This window comes from Mandrillus leucophaeus, unplaced genomic scaffold (genome assembly GCF_000951045.1).
Source record: "Mandrillus leucophaeus isolate KB7577 unplaced genomic scaffold, Mleu.le_1.0 Scaffold1390, whole genome shotgun sequence".
Taxonomy (NCBI): Eukaryota; Metazoa; Chordata; class Mammalia; order Primates; family Cercopithecidae; genus Mandrillus; species Mandrillus leucophaeus.
Genome location: NW_012101355.1, coordinates 280,264 through 299,745, shown reverse-complemented (window position 1 = coordinate 299,745; position 19,482 = coordinate 280,264). Strand labels below are relative to the sequence as shown.

The 19,482-nt window shown below is 36.8% G+C and overlaps 1 protein-coding gene and 1 pseudogene across 2 annotated transcripts in view; one reads left to right on the top strand and one right to left on the bottom strand.

The window, feature by feature from the left end:
- The window catches only part of FAAH2 (fatty acid amide hydrolase 2), a gene marked incomplete at its 5' end in the record, with an annotated part of 178,555 nt that overhangs the window by 15,438 nt on the left and 143,635 nt on the right, over positions 1–19,482 (top strand). The window lies entirely within an intron of this gene.
- The window catches only part of LOC105534798, a 9,738-nt pseudogene continuing 8,690 nt past the window's right edge, over positions 18,435–19,482 (bottom strand). Inside the window, exon 2 of the transcript XR_001005330.1 lies at positions 18,435–19,378. The product of XR_001005330.1 is annotated as a T-complex protein 1 subunit zeta-like (transcript). The remainder of the gene's footprint in view (positions 19,379–19,482) is intronic.

Here is a 19,482-nt window from a genome sequence, read left to right as displayed (position 1 = left end):
TTCCTTCCTTCCTTCCTTTCTTTCTTTCTTTCTTTCTTTCTTTCTTTCTTTCTTTCTTTCTTTCTTTCTTTCTTTCCTTCCTTCTTTCTTTCTTTCTTTCTTGCACTTCTGGTAAACTTCAGCTGTGAATCCATCTGGTCGATGGCTTTTTTGCATTGGTAGGTTTTTTTAAATTATTGAATTAATTTCAAAGCTTTTTTGTCTTTTCGAGGTTTCTCTTTTTTCCTGGTTCAATCTTCAGAGGTTGTGTGTTTTCAGAAATGTATCTATTTTATCTAGATTTTCTAATTTTGTGTCCATAGAGGTGTTCATAATAACCACTGAGGATCTTTTGTATTTCTGTAGGATCAGTTGTAATTTCACCTTTGTCATTTCTGATTGTATTTATTTGGACTTATTTTTTTTTTCTTTGTGAATCTAGCCAGCAGTCTATCTTATTTATTCTTTCAAAAAAGAAACTCTTGGTTAAACTGATATTTTGTACGAATTTTTGCATGTCAATTTCATTTGTTCTACCCAATTATAGTTATATATTTTCTACTGCAAACTTTGAGTTTGGATTGTAATTTACTTTCTAGTTCCTTTGGGTGTGATCAGATCATTAATTTTAGATCTTTCTAACTTTCTGATTCAGGCTTTTAACATTTTAAACTTTTAACAGTGCATTACCTGAATCACAAAGATTTTAAGTTATTTTTTATTATCATTAACTTATAATAATATTTTGATATATGCCTTAATTTCATCATTAACCCAAAAGTTATTCAGGAAGACATTATTTAATTTCCACATATTTGTGAATTTTTGAAATATTTTATTTATATTGGTTTCTATATTTTTTGTACTCTGATCCAAGAGTGTGTTTGGTATGATTTAAATTTTTTTGAATTTATTGAGACTTGCTGTAATACCAAACTTGTGGTCAATCTTAGAATACGTTCCATGTGTGGATGAGAGAAATGTATATTCCATGATTGTTGGGTGGACTATTTTGCAGATGTCTATTAGGTACAATTGGTCAAATGTTAATGTTATATCCTTCATTTCTTTGTTAGTTTTCTGCCTCAAAGATCTGTCTAAGGCTGTCAGTGGGGTTTTGAAATCTCCAACTATTATTGTGTGGCTAAGTTTTTTTCTTAGGTCAAAAAACTTGTTTTGTGAATTTGAGTGCTACAAATGTATATATAAGATAATTCAGTCTACTTGGTAAATTGAATCCTCTATCATTATATAATGCCCTTCTTTATCTTTCCTGATTGTTGTTGGTTTAAAATCTGTTTTATCTTATAAAAAGATAGGAACTCCTGCTTTTCTTATTTGCTATTTGCATGGTAAGTTTTTCTCCATCTCTTTACTTTGAGCCGAAAGTGTTGTTACATGTGAGAGAAATTCCTTGAAGACAGCAGATGGTTGCCTTTTTAGTTTGGCATTTAGACCATTTACATTTAGGGTTAGTATTGATGGATGAGATTTTGATTCTGTACTCATGTTGTTAGCTAGATGTTTTATAGTATTCATTGTGTAATTGCTTTATATCATCTGTGGGCTGTTTGCTTGAATTGTTTGTGGTAGCAGGTATCATTCTTTTGTTTCTATGTTTGGCACTCCTTTAAGGACCCCTTTTAAGGTTGGTCTGGTGGTAACACATTTCATCTAGGAAGGACTTTATTTTTTGTTTATGAAGCTTAGTTTGCCAGGACATGAAATTCTTAGTTGGAATTTCTTTTCTTTGAGGATGCTGAAAATATACCCCTGTGTCTTCTGCCTTTAAAGGTTTCTGCTGAGAGGTGTGCTGCTATCCTGATGGAGTTCTCTTTCGAAGTGACATGACCTTTTTCCTTAGCTGCCTTTAAGGGTTTTACTTTTGCCATTGACCTTGGTGAATCTGATGGCTCCATTCCTTGTGGATAGTCATCTTGTATAGTACCTAGCCGGAGATCTGTGTATTTCTTTGATTTGCCTGTCAAACTCTCCAACAAGATTAGGAAAATTTTTATGGACTATGTTTTCAAATATATTTTCCAAGTTAATTATTCTCTTTCCTCTCTCAGGCATGCCACAGATGCATAGATTTTGTTGCTTTACATAATCCCATATTTCTTGGAGGTTTTGTGTATTGTTCTTATTTGTTTTTCTTTATTTTTGTCTGACTGAGTAGATTTGAAAAACTAGTCTTTGAGCTCTAAGAATCTTTCCTCGGCTTGGTCTATTCTGCTCTCAATACTTCCTACTGTATTATGAACTTTTTGTAGTGAAATGTTTAATTCCAGGAGCTCTGTTTGGTTCTTTCTTTAAATGGCTATTTCATCTCTCAGCTCTTAGATCATTTTAATGAATTCCCTGGATTCCTGGGATTGGGTTTCAACTTTCTCCTGACTCTCGAAGAGTTTTCTTTCCATTCAGATAATGAGTTCTGTATCTGTCAAAAAGGCTAGTTTGTTCATTTGGAGATAAGGGGATGTTCTGTGGGGTTTTCTTGGTGTTTTTTTTTTTTTCATTTTCATAATTCTTGCACTTATTCGTTCTCCTCTGAGGGGGGCTGGTGTTCCTTTAACTGCGTTGAAACCTGATTATAGTCAGTTGGCTTTAATTCTGTGTGCTTTCAGAAGACCAGGGCTCTTTTCAGGATCTTTATTAGTGATTGGATTTTTGCCTTGGATTTCTCAGGCACTGTATACTGGCAAAAAAAATTTTTTTTTTTGATGTTGTAATTTAGGCTGTAATCTAGCAAATGGCATATAAGGTTAATGACTGGTAGATAGGCCCTTACTCAACAACTTGACTCTTTTGCATTTCTGAATGTTCATAGTTGTTATCTGTGGTTGGTTGGAGAGAAATGACCTCATTGGGTCTGATTCTAGGCCTTGGTGGGACATCCTCTGATAACTAGTGTAGTGCCTACATTTCCTATTTTAGGTGCTCCAGGTTGCAGAGGTCACAGCTGGCAGGCAGGCCATACCCTTCCCAGATTGGACCTGCAGAGGGAAGCATGCCCCACTGCCTCATTCACTCACAAACCCAGATGTTTTACTCTTTTCAGTGTTCTGAAAGTAAGGGCTCCTCCCCTGTTTAGTCACTACCAAAGGTGGAATTTCTTGTCTGGCTTAGAGCATCATGTGGGGGCGGTCATATGACCTGCTGTCTGGTTGTTTTCTGAGAGAAAGAGAGCTGTGTTCATCCACAGCGTTCAATCAGTGGTAGGACTGCTGGAAGTCCAGACGGTGCTATGCTGGAAGCCCAAGCCAGTGAGTCTTGCCTGGATAGGAGCATCAGGGGTGGGGAGAGTCACAATGAGTACTATCCAGGTATTTCCCAAGGGAACACAGATCTGTGTTCACTGGCAGATTTCAGGCAGTGGCGAGGCTGCTGTGTTTGACGTGCAAGCTAGCAAGTCCTGCCTGGCTAGGAGCAGCAGGGGTGGGTGTAGTTACCTGGTTCACCATCTTGATGTTTCCTGAAGGAGTACAGAGCTGTATCCACCCACAGAGTTCAGGCTGGGGTGGGGCTATTGTGCTGGAAGCCCAAGACAACAAGTTCCATCTTGCCAGGAGCAGTGGGAGTGGGAGCATTCACCCAGTTTACTGTCTAGGTATTTTCTGAGGGAACACAGTGATGTGCCTTCCCACAGATTTAAGCCAGGGTCAAGGATACTATGCTAGAAGCAGGAGCTGAACATTGTCTGGCAAGGAGGAGTGGAGCAGTCTTACTGCTTTCTGGCACTTTGATGGAAGCCTCTGCCTCTCTTATGGCAGCTGGTGCTGGGCTGCTTAGGGATTCAAGGCATGTGGGGCTCCACGTGGTCTTGAGTAGCGCTTCTGCAAAAACTCCCCGTGGCTCTCTGTATCAGTTTAGATGTCAAGGGGGCGGAGTCAGGAACGTTCTCTTACTCCCAGGATAGTGCAAGTCTCTGTGGGAAGTATAGATCCCTCAAAGGTTCTTACTCTCTCACCCTTTCACAGTGTAAGGGAGCTCCTTCTGGCTGTGAGTCAAACCCAGGTATGTGCAGTGCCCCAGGTTTACTCTTCTCTGTCCTCTTTGTGTCCCCTTGATCCTTTGATGGTTCTTGAAATGGTTTCTTATAAGATTTACTTGAAGAGTCAATTTTTACTCACCATTTGTTTTCTCTTCAAGAGAGCAGCACACTCTTACTGCTTATAGTCAGCCACCCTGAACCTATACATTTGCATGTAGTCTTTCTGAAGTATAATAAGGTTTTTTGACTTTATTGTAGATACTTCATGAAATTCCTGCAACTTGAGTCACATAGAGTCCTCTGAGTACTAGCAGGCTTCTATGTGCCTCTTTGCTCATTTGCAACAGCCATACTCTTAACTTTTTTTTTTTCAAGATGGCTGACTAGAAACATTTTTATTTATGTGAAATCCATTTTGAAGAACAAAAATAGTATGTAGACAATCACACTTTGAATACACTGTCCAAGAGAGAACACGGGAGTTGAATAAAAAAGTAAAAGGAAACACCATAAACTAGAAAGGAGTTGGAAAAGAGGCAGTTTTCTTAAGCAGGACTGGCCAGGAGCTGGGTGTGACTTCCCCATGCAAGGAGAGGGTGAGTGAGAGCCTTTCTGTGGCCCACTTTCTCCCTGGAGAATCATACAGTCCAGACCATGACAATGCACTTTTACTTTAACAAATCCTGAGTCTAACTTGAGGAACTCCTGGGAGAATGTGAAAAGGAACTCCTCTAGAGAAAGAGCTCATTTAGGGCCCCTTACCTTTTCTGAAACATAAGTGGCAATAGCAAGATATCGTTTTTGATCTTAGGTTTTAATGGACTAAAAATTGTCCTGGTACACAGCAGCATCACCCCTAGGCATTAAGAAAACTCAGGCTGTTGCTTAGGGAACTGGCATGCAAGCATGCAGTAGGCTCCCATACCCAGGACTGAGAAGATGCTGTGTTCACTGGTGTTGGGAAGAGAGAACTACTCTTGGGACTTGAGCAGCTTACAGTTTGCCATGAAGCCTTGATCTCAAGTTTGGCAGGAGTTCCTATGGTCCAGGGCTGAGTTGTAGGCTAGTTATGGACTTCCAGGTCTGATGGGTCAGTTGAATCTTCTGCCACAGCCAGAAATGGGGAGCAAGCCTTGGTGGGACTGAGGCATGATAGGGATGCACATCCTTCTTCCACTGACCAGGGCTGCAGCTTCTGGAATGAGACCCACACTCTCTGTTGCAGGACATTGATGTGACAGGTGCTGTCTCTCACTGAGCACTCTTCCAGGGACCTGAGCATCTCCCCACCCTAGCTGGTCAAAGTTGGTACCTACACTCACCATTGACGGACATAAGTGCAAGCCCACAGGTCCAGCTTTGCCTTTGCCTCAGAGAATGCATGGTTCGGGATCCTGCAGATTGCACCACCCCATCTACCACTTGAGGCACCTGAGCACTCTTCCTAGGGAGCTGAGATTTGGCCTAAACTCCCCGAAACTACCACTTCAACTGGTTTCTACTTGCAAGCATTGGTTGCTGGCCCAAAAAGCCCATCACGACTGCTGCCAACATGAACACATAGTGCTTGGGGACCAGAAGGACATCTCACACTGCTATTGCTATTGCCTATACTATGTTGACTGCACGGGGCTTAAGAGCCCACTTTCCTACTTAGTTCACTGATAACACAATTGCCATTCAAGAAAGACACCCAGAGGCCCAAGAATTGGCCCACCTGGAACCACCAATGTGGGTACCAGTGTACACCACTCCTTGGCACGAGGATGGATACTCTTAGCTACCACTGCTACCACTGGAGCCTGAAGACAGGCCCATCTGGTGTCAGTCCCTAGCACAACTTTACTAAAGCCTTCACTAACAAGCATACCCTAACACACAGAGGGAATCCACAGATACCACAAATGCTCTTTACAACCAAAAATACTATACAGAGATTTAACTGCTGCATGCATCTTGAGGCAAAGCCAAAGGGCTCAACACAACCAACATTATAGAAACATCTTCAGGAAAAAGTCTCCCCTAAGGAAAGTAAATTTAAAAATAGAAAGAAGTGATTGTTATACCAGATGCACAGATGTCAACATAAAGACACAGAAACATGAAAAAGCATGGAAATATGACACCCTTAAAGGAACACAATACTTCACCAGCAAGAGCTTCAAACAACAGAAAAAAAATATCAAAATTCCATGTAAAGAATCCAAAATAAAGAAGCTCAGTGTGATGCAAGAGAAGTCTGAATACCAATATGAAGAACTCAGAAAAACAAATCAGGACATAAATGAGAAATTTACCAAAATGTGTGTGTGTGTGTGTGTGTATATATATATATGATATGTATTTTTTAAATGATTTATATATATATAATATATCTATTTTAAATGTTGTTATATATATATTTTAAATGTTTTGTATATATATATTTTAAAACAGGAATTCTAGAACTGAAGAATTAACTTAAGGAAATACAAAATACATTCAAAACTTCAAGAATAAGACTATACAAAATAAAAGAAAACAATTTTACAACTTAAAGAAAGGTCTTTTGAAATAATTCTGTCAGACAAAAATAAGAGAACAAAGAATTAAAAAAAAAAAAAAACAAGGCCTTCAGGATCTTTGGGACAACAGAAAACAACTGAATGTAAACGTTATTAATATTCCTAAGTGTGAAGATAGATCAAAGTTTAGAAAACATATTTAATGAAATAATAGATGAAAACTTCCCAAGTCTACCAAGAAGTTTAGACATCCAAACACAAGAGGCTCAGTGATCCAAAGAAACAGTTACAAAAACTCTTCATCACAGCACATTAATATAACTGTCCAAAGTCAATGTGAACAATTATTTTTAAAAACAGCAAGAGAAAGTCATCTAGTTACCTATTAAAAAAACCCATTAGACTAACAATGACCCTCTCAGCAGAAACTCCAAAGGCCCAAAAATAAATGGATGATATATTCAAAGTGTAGAAAGAAAAACAACCCTGCTGACTGTGAATACTATATTCAGCAATACTTGCCTTCATAAATGAAGGAGAAATAAAGTCTTTCCCATACAAATGCTGAGGGAATTTGTCACGATTAGATTGGCCCTACAAGAAATGCTCAAGAAGTCCTAAACATGAAAGCAAAAGGACATTAACCATTATGAAAACACGTGAAGGCAAAAGGAATTTACCATTATGAAAACACACAAAAATAGAACTCACTAGAAAAGCAATCACACAAAAATGGAAGAGAAATGAATCGAATGGCACTACTACAGAATTCCATCAAACCACAATGACAAACAATGTGAGAAAAAAAATAACTTATGAAACAAACAGAAAACAATTGACAATATGGCAGGAAGAAAACCTCAATTGTCAATAATAATTATGAACATAAACAGACTAAAATCTCAACTTAAATGACACAGATTGATGAAATGGTAAAAAATGATCTAACCAAATTCTTCTTACAAGAAAGTTACTTTATTTTAAAAGAGCTATTAACTGAAAGAAAAAGGGTAGAAAAAAATGGTCCTTCCAAATGAACATCAAAATTGGGTAGGAGTAGCTACATTTTTATAAAATCAAACAGACATTAGGTCAAAAACAATTAAAAAGGTAATAATATAATGATAAATCAATTCAGCAAGATAATATAACAATTCTAATTATATATTTACCCAACATTGGAGCATCCAGATTGATAAATATCACTAGATATCTAAAGAGGAGATAGATTGCAATACAATAATAATTAAGGATTTAATTCCCCACTCACATTAGGCAGATCGTGAAGACAGAAATTCAACAAAGAATGTTTGACTGTAACTGGGCTATAAATCTAAATGGATGTAATCGACATTTACAGAACATCCTTCCTGACAACTGAAGAATACACATTCATCTTATCAACACATCGAATATTCTCCAGTATAAACCACAGGATAGGCCACAAGAAAAAGCTTCAACACAATTTTTAAAAATTGAAATTATATCAAGTATCTTCTCGGACCACAGTGAACACTGCTAGAAATTAATACCAACAGGAACTTTAGAAAGTATACAAATATTTGGAAAGAAAACAACATGTTTGTGAATGACCATTGGGTCAATAAAGAATTTAAGATGGAAAACAAAATATATTTGAAACAGAAATTGAAATGCAACATAGCAAAACTTGTTGGTTACAGCAAAAGGAGTGTTAAGAGAGAAGTATATGGCAATAAAGGCCTACATCCAAAAAAGGTACAAAGATTACAAAGTAACAATTTAATGATGCATATTAATGAACTAGAAAAGCCTGAACAAATCAAGATTACATTTAGCAGAAGAAAAGAAATAGCAAAGATTAAAACAGCTAAATGAAGTTGAAGCTAAAAACATAATACAAAGAATCAATGAGATTAGAAGTTGGGCAGATAAACAAAATTGATCAACTGTGAACTAAGCTAACAAAAAAGGAGGAAGACCCAAATAAACAGAAATGACAAAGGAAACATTAAAATTTATACCACAGATATTAAAAAAAAATTGTCAGAGACTATTATGAAAACTGTATGCTTAGAATCTAGAAAACCTATAGGAAACAGATACATTCCTGGAAACATAAAATCTACTGAAATTGAATCAGGAAGAAATAGAAAATCTGAGAAGACAACTAATGAGTGATGAGCCTGAAGCTGCTATAGAGTCTCAAAACAAAAACAAGCCAAGAATGGATGTATTCACAGCCGAATTCTACCAAATAAATAAAGAACTATACCAATCATACTGAAATTATTACAAAAACTTGAGAAGGAGTGAATTAATGCCAACGTCACCAAAGTCAGGATCACACTGATACCAAAACAAAATAAGGAAATATATATATATATATATATTTGCCAATATTTTTAATATACCTAGACACAAATATCTTCAACAAAATACTAGCAAAGTTGAATCTAACAGCATGTCAAATAGACCACATACTATGATTAAGTGGGTGCTATAGCAGGGATGTAAAGATGGTTCAACATAGGCAAATAAGTAAATGTGATATATCACATCAACAGATTCGAGAACAAAAACCTTGTTATCATTTCAATTGTCAAAGAAGAAATGTTTATCATTTCAATTGATAAAACTTATCATGCCTTCATGGTAAAAAATTCAAAAAACCAGCCACAGAAGCAACATACCTAAAAATAGTAAAGGCCACATATGACAAACCCCCAGGTAACATCGTACTAACTGTGGAAATGCTGAAAGCACTTCCTCTAACAATGGGAACAAAACGAGAATACCCATGTTTGCTACTTTTCAATGTAGTACTGGAAGTGATAACTAGAACAACCAGGCAACAGCAATAAATAAAAGGCATCTAATTAGAAAAAGAGGACGTTAAATAATCTCTGTTTGCCAAAGATATAATCTTGCATGTAGAAAAACCTAAGAACTTCACCAAAAATATTTAAATTTGATAAATGAATTCAGTAAAGTTTCAAGATACAGGAATCAACTTACAAAATCAGTATAATTTCTATATACTAATTATGATCTGAGAAAGCATAAAGGCAATCTCATTTATAATAGTTAAAGAAACAAACAAAATACCTGTCTATAAATTTAGCCAAGGAGGAGAAAGATTGCTACTAAGAAAACTACAAAACACAGATAAAAGCAATTGAAGATTTCAAAAATAAATGGAAGAACATTCTATGCTCATACATCAGAAGAATTAATATCATTAAAATGACCATGTCACACAAAGAAATCTACAGATTCAGTGCAATTCCTATCAAAATACCAACATCATTTTCACAGTATTATAAAAAATTAAAATTTATAAGGAACCAAAAAAGAGCCCTAATAACTAAAGTGTTCCTAAGCAAAAATAAAAAAGCTAGAATAGTTTCATTACCTCACTTCAATAATATTATGAGGTGATAGTAAGCAAAACAGCATGGTGCTGGTAAAAAAAAAAAAAAAAAAAAAAAAAAAAGACATGTAGGTCAATGGTACAGAATAAAGAACCCAGAAATAAAGCCACATAAATACAGCCAAGTGTTCTTTGACAAAGGCAGTAATAATATACATTGTGGAAGTGAATCACTTTTCAATAAATGGTGCTGGGAAAATTGGATAGTCATATACAAAAGAATGAAACTGGACTACCTTATTTTACCATATACAAAAATCAACTCAAGATTAATTAAAAACCTAGACAGAAGACCCCAAATTATAAAAAGCAAAACAAAACAAAAAACTAAAAGAAAACCAAGGGGAAATATTTTGGACATCTATCTAGGCAAATAATTTATGACTAAGACCACAAAAGCACAGTCAATAGAAACAAAAATGGACAAATGTGACTTAATTAAATTTAAAACCTTTGCACAGCAAAGATGTAATCAACAGAGTGATGAAACAACCTATTGAATGGAAGAAAGTATTTGCAAATTATTCATTAAACTGAAGACTTACGTTCAGAATATATAACAAGCTCAAAAAACTCAACAATGATAAAACATTTCATTTACAACTGGGCAGAGGACATAAACAGACATTTTTCAAATAAAAGACATACAAAGGGCCAATATGTATATGAAAACTAGCTCAACATCACTAGCTATCAGAGAAATGCAAGTCAAAACCAATGTGAGATTTTTATCCTACTCCAGTCAGAATGGGCATTATTACAAATACAAAAAGTAACATATGTTCACGAGGATTTGGAGAAAAGGAAATCTTACACATTGTGCCAATATAAACTAGTGTAGTCTGTGTGAAAAACAGTGTGGAGGTTTATCAGAGGGGTAATAATAGAACTACTGTTTCATCTGGCAGTCTCTCTACTGGATATCTACCCAAAGGGAAAGCAATTATATAAAAGATACCTGCACTTGTATGTTTATACAGAATTATTCACAATAGCAGAGATATGGAATCAACCTAAGTGTTCATCAACATATGATTGGATAAATAATGTTAACAGTGGGGTGTTAAAGTCTCCCATTATTATTGTATGGGAGTCTAAGTCTCTTTGTAAGTCTCTAAGGACCTGCTTTATGAATCTGGGTGCTCCTGTATTTGGTATATATTTAGGATAGTTAGCTCTTCTTGTTGAATTGATCCCTTCACCATTATGTAATGGCCTTCTTTGTCTCTTTTGATCTTTGTTGGTTTAAAGTCTGTTTTATCAGAGACTAGGATTGCAACCCCTGACTTTTTTTTTGTTTTCCATTTGCTTGGCAGATCTTCCTCCATCCCTTTATTTTGATCCTATGTGTGTCTCGGCATGTGAGATGGGTCTCCTGAATACAGCAAACTGATGGGTCTTGACTCTTTGTCCAATTTGCCAGTCTGTGTCTTTTAATTGGACCTTTTCATCCATTTACATTTAAGGTTAATATTGTTATGTGTGAACTTGATCCTGTCATTGTGATATTAGCTGGTTATTTTGCTCATTAGTTGATGCAGTTTCTTCCTAGCATCGATGGTCTTTACATTTTTGCATGTTTTTGCAATGGCTAGTAATGGTTGTTCCTTTCCATGTTTAGTGCTTCCTTCAGGATCTCTTGTAGGGCAGGCCTGGTGGTGACAAAATCTCTAAGCATTTGCTTGTCTGTAAACAATTTTATTTCTTCTTCACTTATGAAACTTAGTTTGGCTGGATATGAAATTCTGGGTTGAAAATTCTTTTCTTTAAGAATGTTGAATATTGGCCTCCACTCTCTTCTGGCTTGTAGATTTCTGCCGAGAGATCTGCTGTTAGTCTGATGGGCTTCCCTTTGTGTGTAACCCGACCTTTCCCTCTGGCTGCCCTTGTCTTTTCTCCTTCATTTCAACTTTGGTGAATCTGACAATTATGCGTCTTGGAGTTGCTCTTCTGGAGGAGTATCTGTGTGGCGTTCTCTGTATTTCCTGAATTTTAATGTTGGCCTGCCTTGCTAGGTTGGGGAAGTTCTCCTGGATAATATCTTGCAGAGTGTTTTCCAACTGTGTTCCATTCTCCCCATCACTTTCAGGCACCCCAATCAGACGTAGATTTGATCTTTTCACATAATCCCATATTTCTTGGAGTTTGTTCATTTCTTTTTACTCTTTTTTCTCTAAACTTCTCTTGGTGCTTCATTTTATTCATTTGATCTTCAATCACTGATACTCTTTCTTCCAGTTGATCGAGTTGGTTACTGAAGCTTGTGCATTTGTCACGTAGTTCTCGTGTCATGGTTTTCATCTCTATCCGTTCATTTATGGACTTCTCTGCATTGGTTATTCCAGTTATCCATTCTTCCTTCAAGGTTTTTAGTTTCTTTGTGCTGGGTATGTAGTTCCTCCTTTAGCTCTGAGAAGTTTGAACCACTAAAGCCTTCTTCTCACATCTCATCAAAGTCATTCTCTGTCCAGCTTTGTTCCATTGCCTGCAATGAGCTGAATTCCTTTGCAGGGGGAGATGTGCTCTGATTTTTTGAATTTCCAGCTTTTCTGCCCTGCTTTACCCCCATCTTTGTGGTTTTATCTGCCTTTGGTCTTTGCTGATGGTGATGTACTGATGGGGTTTTGGTGTGGGTGTCCTTTCTGTTAGTTTTCCTTCTAACCATCAGGACCCTCAACTGCAGGTCTGTGGAGTTTTTTTGAGGTCCACTTCAGACCCTGTTTGCCTGGGTATCAGCAGCAGAGGCTGCTGAAGATAGAATATTGCTGAACAGCTAGTGTTGCTGTCTGATTCTTGCTCTGGAAGCTTCATCTCAGAGGTGTACCCAGCCATGTGAGGTGTGAGGTGTCGGTCTGCACCTAGTGGGGTATGTCTCCCAGTTAGGCTACCCAGGGGTCAGGGACCCACTTGAGCAGGCAGTCTGTCGGTTCTCAGATCTCATCCTCCATGCTGGGAGAACCACTGCTCTCTTCAAAGCTGTCAGGCAGGGACATTTACGTCTGCAGAGGTTTCTGCTGCTTTTTGGTTAGCTATGCCCTGTCCTCAGAAGTGGAGTCTACAGAGGCAGGCAGGTCTCCTTGAGCTGCGGTGGGCACCACACAGTTTGAGCTTCCAGGTGACTTTGTTTACCTACTTAAGCCTCAGGGATGGTGGGAGCCCCTCCCCCAGCCTCACTGCCACCTTGCACTTAGATCTCAGACTCCTGTGCTAGCAATAATGGAGGCTCCATGGGCCTGGGACCCTCTGGGCCAGGCGTGGGATTTAATCTCCTGGTGTGCCGTTTGCTAAGACCCTTGGTAAAGTGCAGTATTGGGTTGGAGGTTACCCGATTTTTCAGGTGTTGTGTGTCTTAGTTTCCCTTGGCTAGAAAAAGGAATTCCCTTCCCCCTTGTGCTTCCCAGGTGAGGTGATGCTTCGCAGTGTTTCAGCTCTCCCTGGTTGGGTTGCACCCACTGACCAGCACAGACTGTCCTACATGCCCCAGTGAGATGAACCTGGTATGTCAGTTGAAAATGCAGAAATCACCCATCTTCTATGTTGCTCATGCTGGGAGCTGGAGGCTGGAGCTATTCCTATTCGTCCATCTGGGGTGTCCCCCTCCCCGAGATATGTTGATACAGGTATAAAATGCACAGTAATCACATCAGGGTAAATGGAATTTTCATTACCTAAAGGATTTATCCTCCTCTTGTGTTACAAACAACCCAATTATACTCTTTCAGTTATGTTTAAAAGTTCAACAAATTATTGTTGACTGACTGTAGTCACACTGTTGTGCTATCATACACTAGATCATATTTATTCTATCTAACTATGTATTTGTACCCACTAACAATCCTCCCTCCCATCATCCTTCACTACCCTTACTAGCCTCTGGTAACCACGATTTTACTCCCAAGCAATCCTCCTTCTTCTTTAATGTAAATGCTTACTGCTACATACCAACCTGTTTATATAGCTTTTGCTGCATCCCATATGTTTAGGTATGTTGTAATTTAATTCGTCTTAAGGTATTTTCTAATTTTCATTCTGATTTCTTCTTTCACCTGTTGGCTGTTTGAGAATATTTTTAAATTTCCAGTCTTCATGGATTTTCCAGTTTCCCTTCTGCTGTTGATTTCTAATTTTATTGGAAAACATGTTTTGTACATTATTTGGGCCTGACCACCATACCTGACCCAAATAATATATATTTTAGCTGGCAACAAATTAACTTCAACCACATATGAAAACGTTATTCTTGTACATATATGCCCCTCTTTATGTTATTGATGTCAAAATTATATTGTGTATCTAGTATCATAGATTCATAGTTATTTTCATGTTTTTGTCCTTTCATTTCATGCCAGAATTAGAAGTGATTTATACACCAATATTATAGTATCACAGGAGTTAATATCTGTCTGCATATTTACGTCTGCCTGAGATCTTTGTTGGTTATTTATGGTTTTATGTTGCTAACAAGTGTCTTTTGATTTCAACTTGAAGGACTCCCTTTGGCAATTCTTGATGACAGGTGTAAAGGGAATGAAAAACCTCAGTTTATGTTTGTCTTGGAAAGTCTTAATTTTTTCTTCAGTTTTGAAGAACTGTTTTGCTGAACCTAGTGTTCTTATTTCTCAGGGTTTTTTTTTCTTTTTTTTTTCTCTGCCCTTTGAATATATCATTCCAGTCCCTTCTGTACTGTAAGGTTTCTGCTGGGAAATATGATGATAGTCTTATGGAAACTTCTTTCTGCACAGTGAGTAGCTTTTCTCCTGCTACCTATAAGGTTCTCTCTTTATCTGTGATTTTTGACTATTTGATTATAATTTGTCTTGGTATGAGTCTGCTTGGGTTTATCTTAGTTGTAGTTTAATTTTTTAGCTTTTCCCATTTTTATGTAACTTTCCTCAAAATTGAGAAGTTTTTGGCCTTCTTTCTTCAAATAATTCCTCTTCCCTTTCACTCTTTTATGAGTGTTTCATATGCATACATTTGTCCAGTTGATGGTGTCACATGAGTCTCTTAGACTCTCTTCACTTTCTTTCATTTGTTTCTTTTTTGCCACTCTGAGATGAAAATTTTAAATGACCTATTTTCAGGTTTGCTAATTATTTGTTCTGCTTGATCTAGTCTGCTTTTGTACCCCTCTACCAAATTTTGCAATTCCGTTATTCTATTCTTCAGCCTCAGAACTTAGTTTTTAAAAATAGGTTCTCTCTCTTTGTTGATATTCTCATTTTGTCTGTTTTCTCTTTTAGTTACTGAGCATTTTTAAGATGGCTATTTTGAATTCTTTATCAGATAATTCATAAACCATTTCTAAAAATTGTTTTCTTGTTTTTAAATTTTCTTAATTTTATTTTAAGTTCCAGGATACAAGTGCAGAATGTATAGGTTTGTTACATAGGTATAGGTGTGCCATGGTGGTTTGCTGCACCTATCAACCTGTCTTCTAGGTTTTGAGACCCACTTGCATTAGCTATTTTTCCTAATGCTCTTTCTCTCCTCACCCCCACCCACCGAGTAGCCCCGGTGTGTGTTGTTCCCCTCCCTGTGTCCATGTGTTCTCATTGTCCAACTCCCACTTATGAGTAAGAACATGCAGTGCTTGGTTTTCTGTCCCTGTGTTAGTTTGCTGAGGATGATGGCTTCCAGCTTCATCCATGTTCCTGCAAAGGACATGATCTTGTTCCTTTTTATGGCTACATAGTATTCCATGGTGTATATGTACCACATTTTCTTTATCCAGTCTCTCCCTCCCTTCTCCATAATTTTTTGGATAATTTGGGTAGTATTATAATTAGTTCTTTCTTAAATATTTGATAGAATTCAGCAGTGAAACCATCAGGTTACTGCTTCTGTCTCATTACTCATAATTAGTTTGCTAAGATTTTTTATTTTTCCATGGCTCACTCATGTTAGGTTATATATGTAAATAATTTTTCTTTAGTTTTTCAAAATTACTGGCATATAGTTGTTCATAATAACTTCTTTCTTCCTTTCTATTAATTTAAGGTTTGGCATGTTGTTGCTTTTCTAGTTCTCAAAGGTGCAGAATGTGTTTGTTTATAAAGTCTTTCTACTTTTTTGATGTATGCATTTATTGCTATAAACTTTCCTCTTAGTACAACTACTAATGTATCCCATAGGTTTTGATATGTTTCCATTTTATTTTTCTGTCAAGAAATTAAGATTTTTTCCTTAATTTCTTTATTTACTTATTGTTTGCTCCACAGCATGCTATTTAATTTTCATGTATTTGCTTAGTCTCCAAAATTCTGCTTGTTATCAATTGCCAGTATTATTTAATTGAGGTAAAAGAAGATACTTGTTATTATATTTATTTTTTTTAAAAAAAATTGTAAGACTTGCTTTGTGGCCCAATATGTGTTCTCTCTTGGAGAATGTTCCATGAAACGATGAGAAGGTTGTGTATTTTGCAGCCATTGGATAAAATGCGTCCTTTTCTCTCAGATTGTACAATTCCCTTTAGTGTTTCTTACACGATAGTTCTAGTGGTTATGAAATCCCTCATCTTTGTTTGTCTGGAAAACTCATTATTTTTTTCATGTTTGAAGGAAACTCTGGTACGCACAATATTCTAAGTTCAAAGCTTTTTTTTCCTTCATTATTTTGAAGATAGAATCCCACTCTCCCCTTGTCTGTAAGGTTTCCTTTGAGAAGTTTGCTTCCAGACTATCAGAGCTCTTCATAAGTTATTTGCTTCATCTTACTGATTTTATGGTCCTTTCTTTGTTCTTGACCCTAGAGTTTGATTTTTTTTTCAAATTTTATTTTAAGAGCGGGGGATAAAGAAAATGTGGCACATATACACCATGGAATACTATGCAGCCACAAAAAAGATGAGTTCATGTCCTTTGCAGGGACATGGATGAAGCTGGAAACCATCATTCTCAGCAAAATAACACAAAAACAGAAAACTAAACACTGCATGTTCTCAATCATAAGTGGGAATTGAACAATGAGAACACATGGACACAGGGAGAGGAACATCACACACCGGGGCCTGTTGGTGGGTGGGAGGCTAGGGGAGGGATAGGATTAGGAGAAATACCTAATGTAGATGATGGGTTGATGGGTGCAGCAAACCACCAGGGCACGTGTATACCTATGTAACAAACCTGCATGTTCTGCATATGTATCCCAGAACTGTATATTAGACCTTTGTCAGATATAGAGTTTGCAAATATTTTCTTTCATTCTAGAAGTTTTCTATTTACTCTGTTGATGGTTTCTTTTTCTGTGCAAAAGCTCTTTCACTTAATTATATCCTGCTTGTCAAATTTTGTTTTTGTTGCAATTGCTTTTGGGTACTTAGTTTTAAATTCCTTCCAAAGGATGATGTCCAGATGTTGTTTTCTAGATTTTCTTCTAGGATGTTTATAAGTTTAATCTTACATATGTCTTTAATCAATCTTGAGTTAAGTTTTTAATATGGTGAAATGTATTTTGCACATGACTAGCCAGTTATCTAAACACCATTTATTGATAGGCACCTCATTCCCCATTACTTGTTATTGTCAACTTTGTGGAAGAACAGGTTATTTGTATATTTGAAGCTTTATTTCTGGGTTCTCTATCCTGTTCCAGTGGTCTAGGTGTCTGGTTTTGTAACAATATGATAGTGCTTGGTTACTGCAGCCTTATAGTGTAATTTGAAGTTGAATAATGTGATACCTCCAGCTTTGTTCTCTTTGCTTAAAATTGCTTTGGCTATTTGGACTTTTCTTGGTTCCATATGAATTTTAGAATAGATTCTTCTAATTCTGCAATAAATCACATTGATAATTTGATGGGGATAGCAAGGAATCTGTAAACGGCTTTGGGAAGTATGACCATTTTAACAATATTAATTCTTCAAATTCATGGGCATAGAATGTTTTACTTTTTTGTCATCTCTGATTTATTTTAGCAAAGTTGTATAATTCTCAAACTCAAAAACTTTCACCTCCCTGGTTAGCTATATTCCTAGGTATTTTATTCTCTTTGTGGCTATCATAAATATATTACATTCTTCATTTGACTGTCAGCATGAACGTTATTGGTGTATAAAAGTGCTACTGATTTTTGTGCATTGATTTTGTATCCTGAAACTCTAATGAAGGAGTTTATCAATTCTAGGAGTCTTTTGGCACAGTGTTTAGGACTTTCTATATATAAGACTATATAATCTGTAAAGATAAATATAATGACTTCCTTTCTTTTATTTGGGTTCCTTTTTTTCTTATTCTTGCCTGATTGCTCTGGCTAGGACTTCCTAGCACTATGTTGAATAGGAGTGATGAGGGTGGGCACCCTTGTGTTTTTCCAGTTCTCTAGGGGAACACTTCAAGCTTTAGTCAATTTAGGATAACGTTGGCTGTTACTTTTTCAATGATGGTTCTTATTATTTTGAGGTATGTTCCATGGTGCCTAGTTTTTAGAGGATTTTTAACATTGGAGGTATGATGAATTTTATGAAAAGTCTTTTCTGCATTCATTGAGATAGCATTAGATAGATAGATAGATAGATAGATAGATAGATAGATAGATAGATAGATAATGTATTTTATCTAACAAGGAATTTATGTCACTGCTGCTAAAGCAAAACATCCTGTTCACTGGGTAAAAGACCTGCTTTATGAGTATACGCTTCAGTGCAATTTTAAAAAATACTGTAATTTCAGAACTTCCAAATTTCAACAGATGCCAGTGTTCCCTCCTTTTTCATATGGGAAAAATCCATTTGAAGCTTGTACAAAAATTCCACAGCTGTATTCCTCAGGATCACTTTGCAGAGTCTTCAAGACTCAGATACAGAGGAAGCTTCAATTCAACCTTTCAGAGAAGACATTCCAGCTCTCATGATCTCATCAACCAAGAGAATGTTGGTGGCGATCACAGTGCAGGAGTGAAGAAGCTGCTTCTTTACAAAATAGTTATCCCATACGCGTACTTCTGCTGCTACTATTGGCTCACCTGTGTTCAGGTCCACACCCACAAGCTCACCTGATTCTGAATGTTTTGCTTGAATTTTAGCTAATGTTTCCTGAAGGTCAAAACCAGAGTTCTGAGCAAGAACCTTGGGAATAATGAGCAACGCATCAGCAAATGCTTGGACTCCAAGCTGTGCCCTGCCATTTACACTGGGCTTACATTTAATCAGGGCTTCTGCCATAGCCACTTCCACAGCACCATAACCTGGAACCACACAGCCATCATCAATAACATTTTTGACAGCCCTCAAGCCATCCCTCACTGCATCTTTGATCTGAGTGAGTGTGTGCTTATTTGCTCCTTTGATCAATAAAGTGACAGAACGAGGGTGGTTACATTTCTCAATAAAGGTGAACTTCTCTTCTTCCAATTTATACTTATATACAAGTCCTGCATGTCCCAAGCAGCCAGGACTTAGGTTGTCAAAATAATCCAGGGCTACCCCACCACAAGCAAGAGTCAGCCTCTCCATATTTCTCCTTTTAGCTATACGCAGAGCAAGTATGCCTTCTTTTTTTCATTTTATTTTATTTTTTTTTATACTTTAAGTTCTAGGGTACATGTGGATAATGTGCAGATTTGTTACATATGTATACCTGTGCCATGTTGGC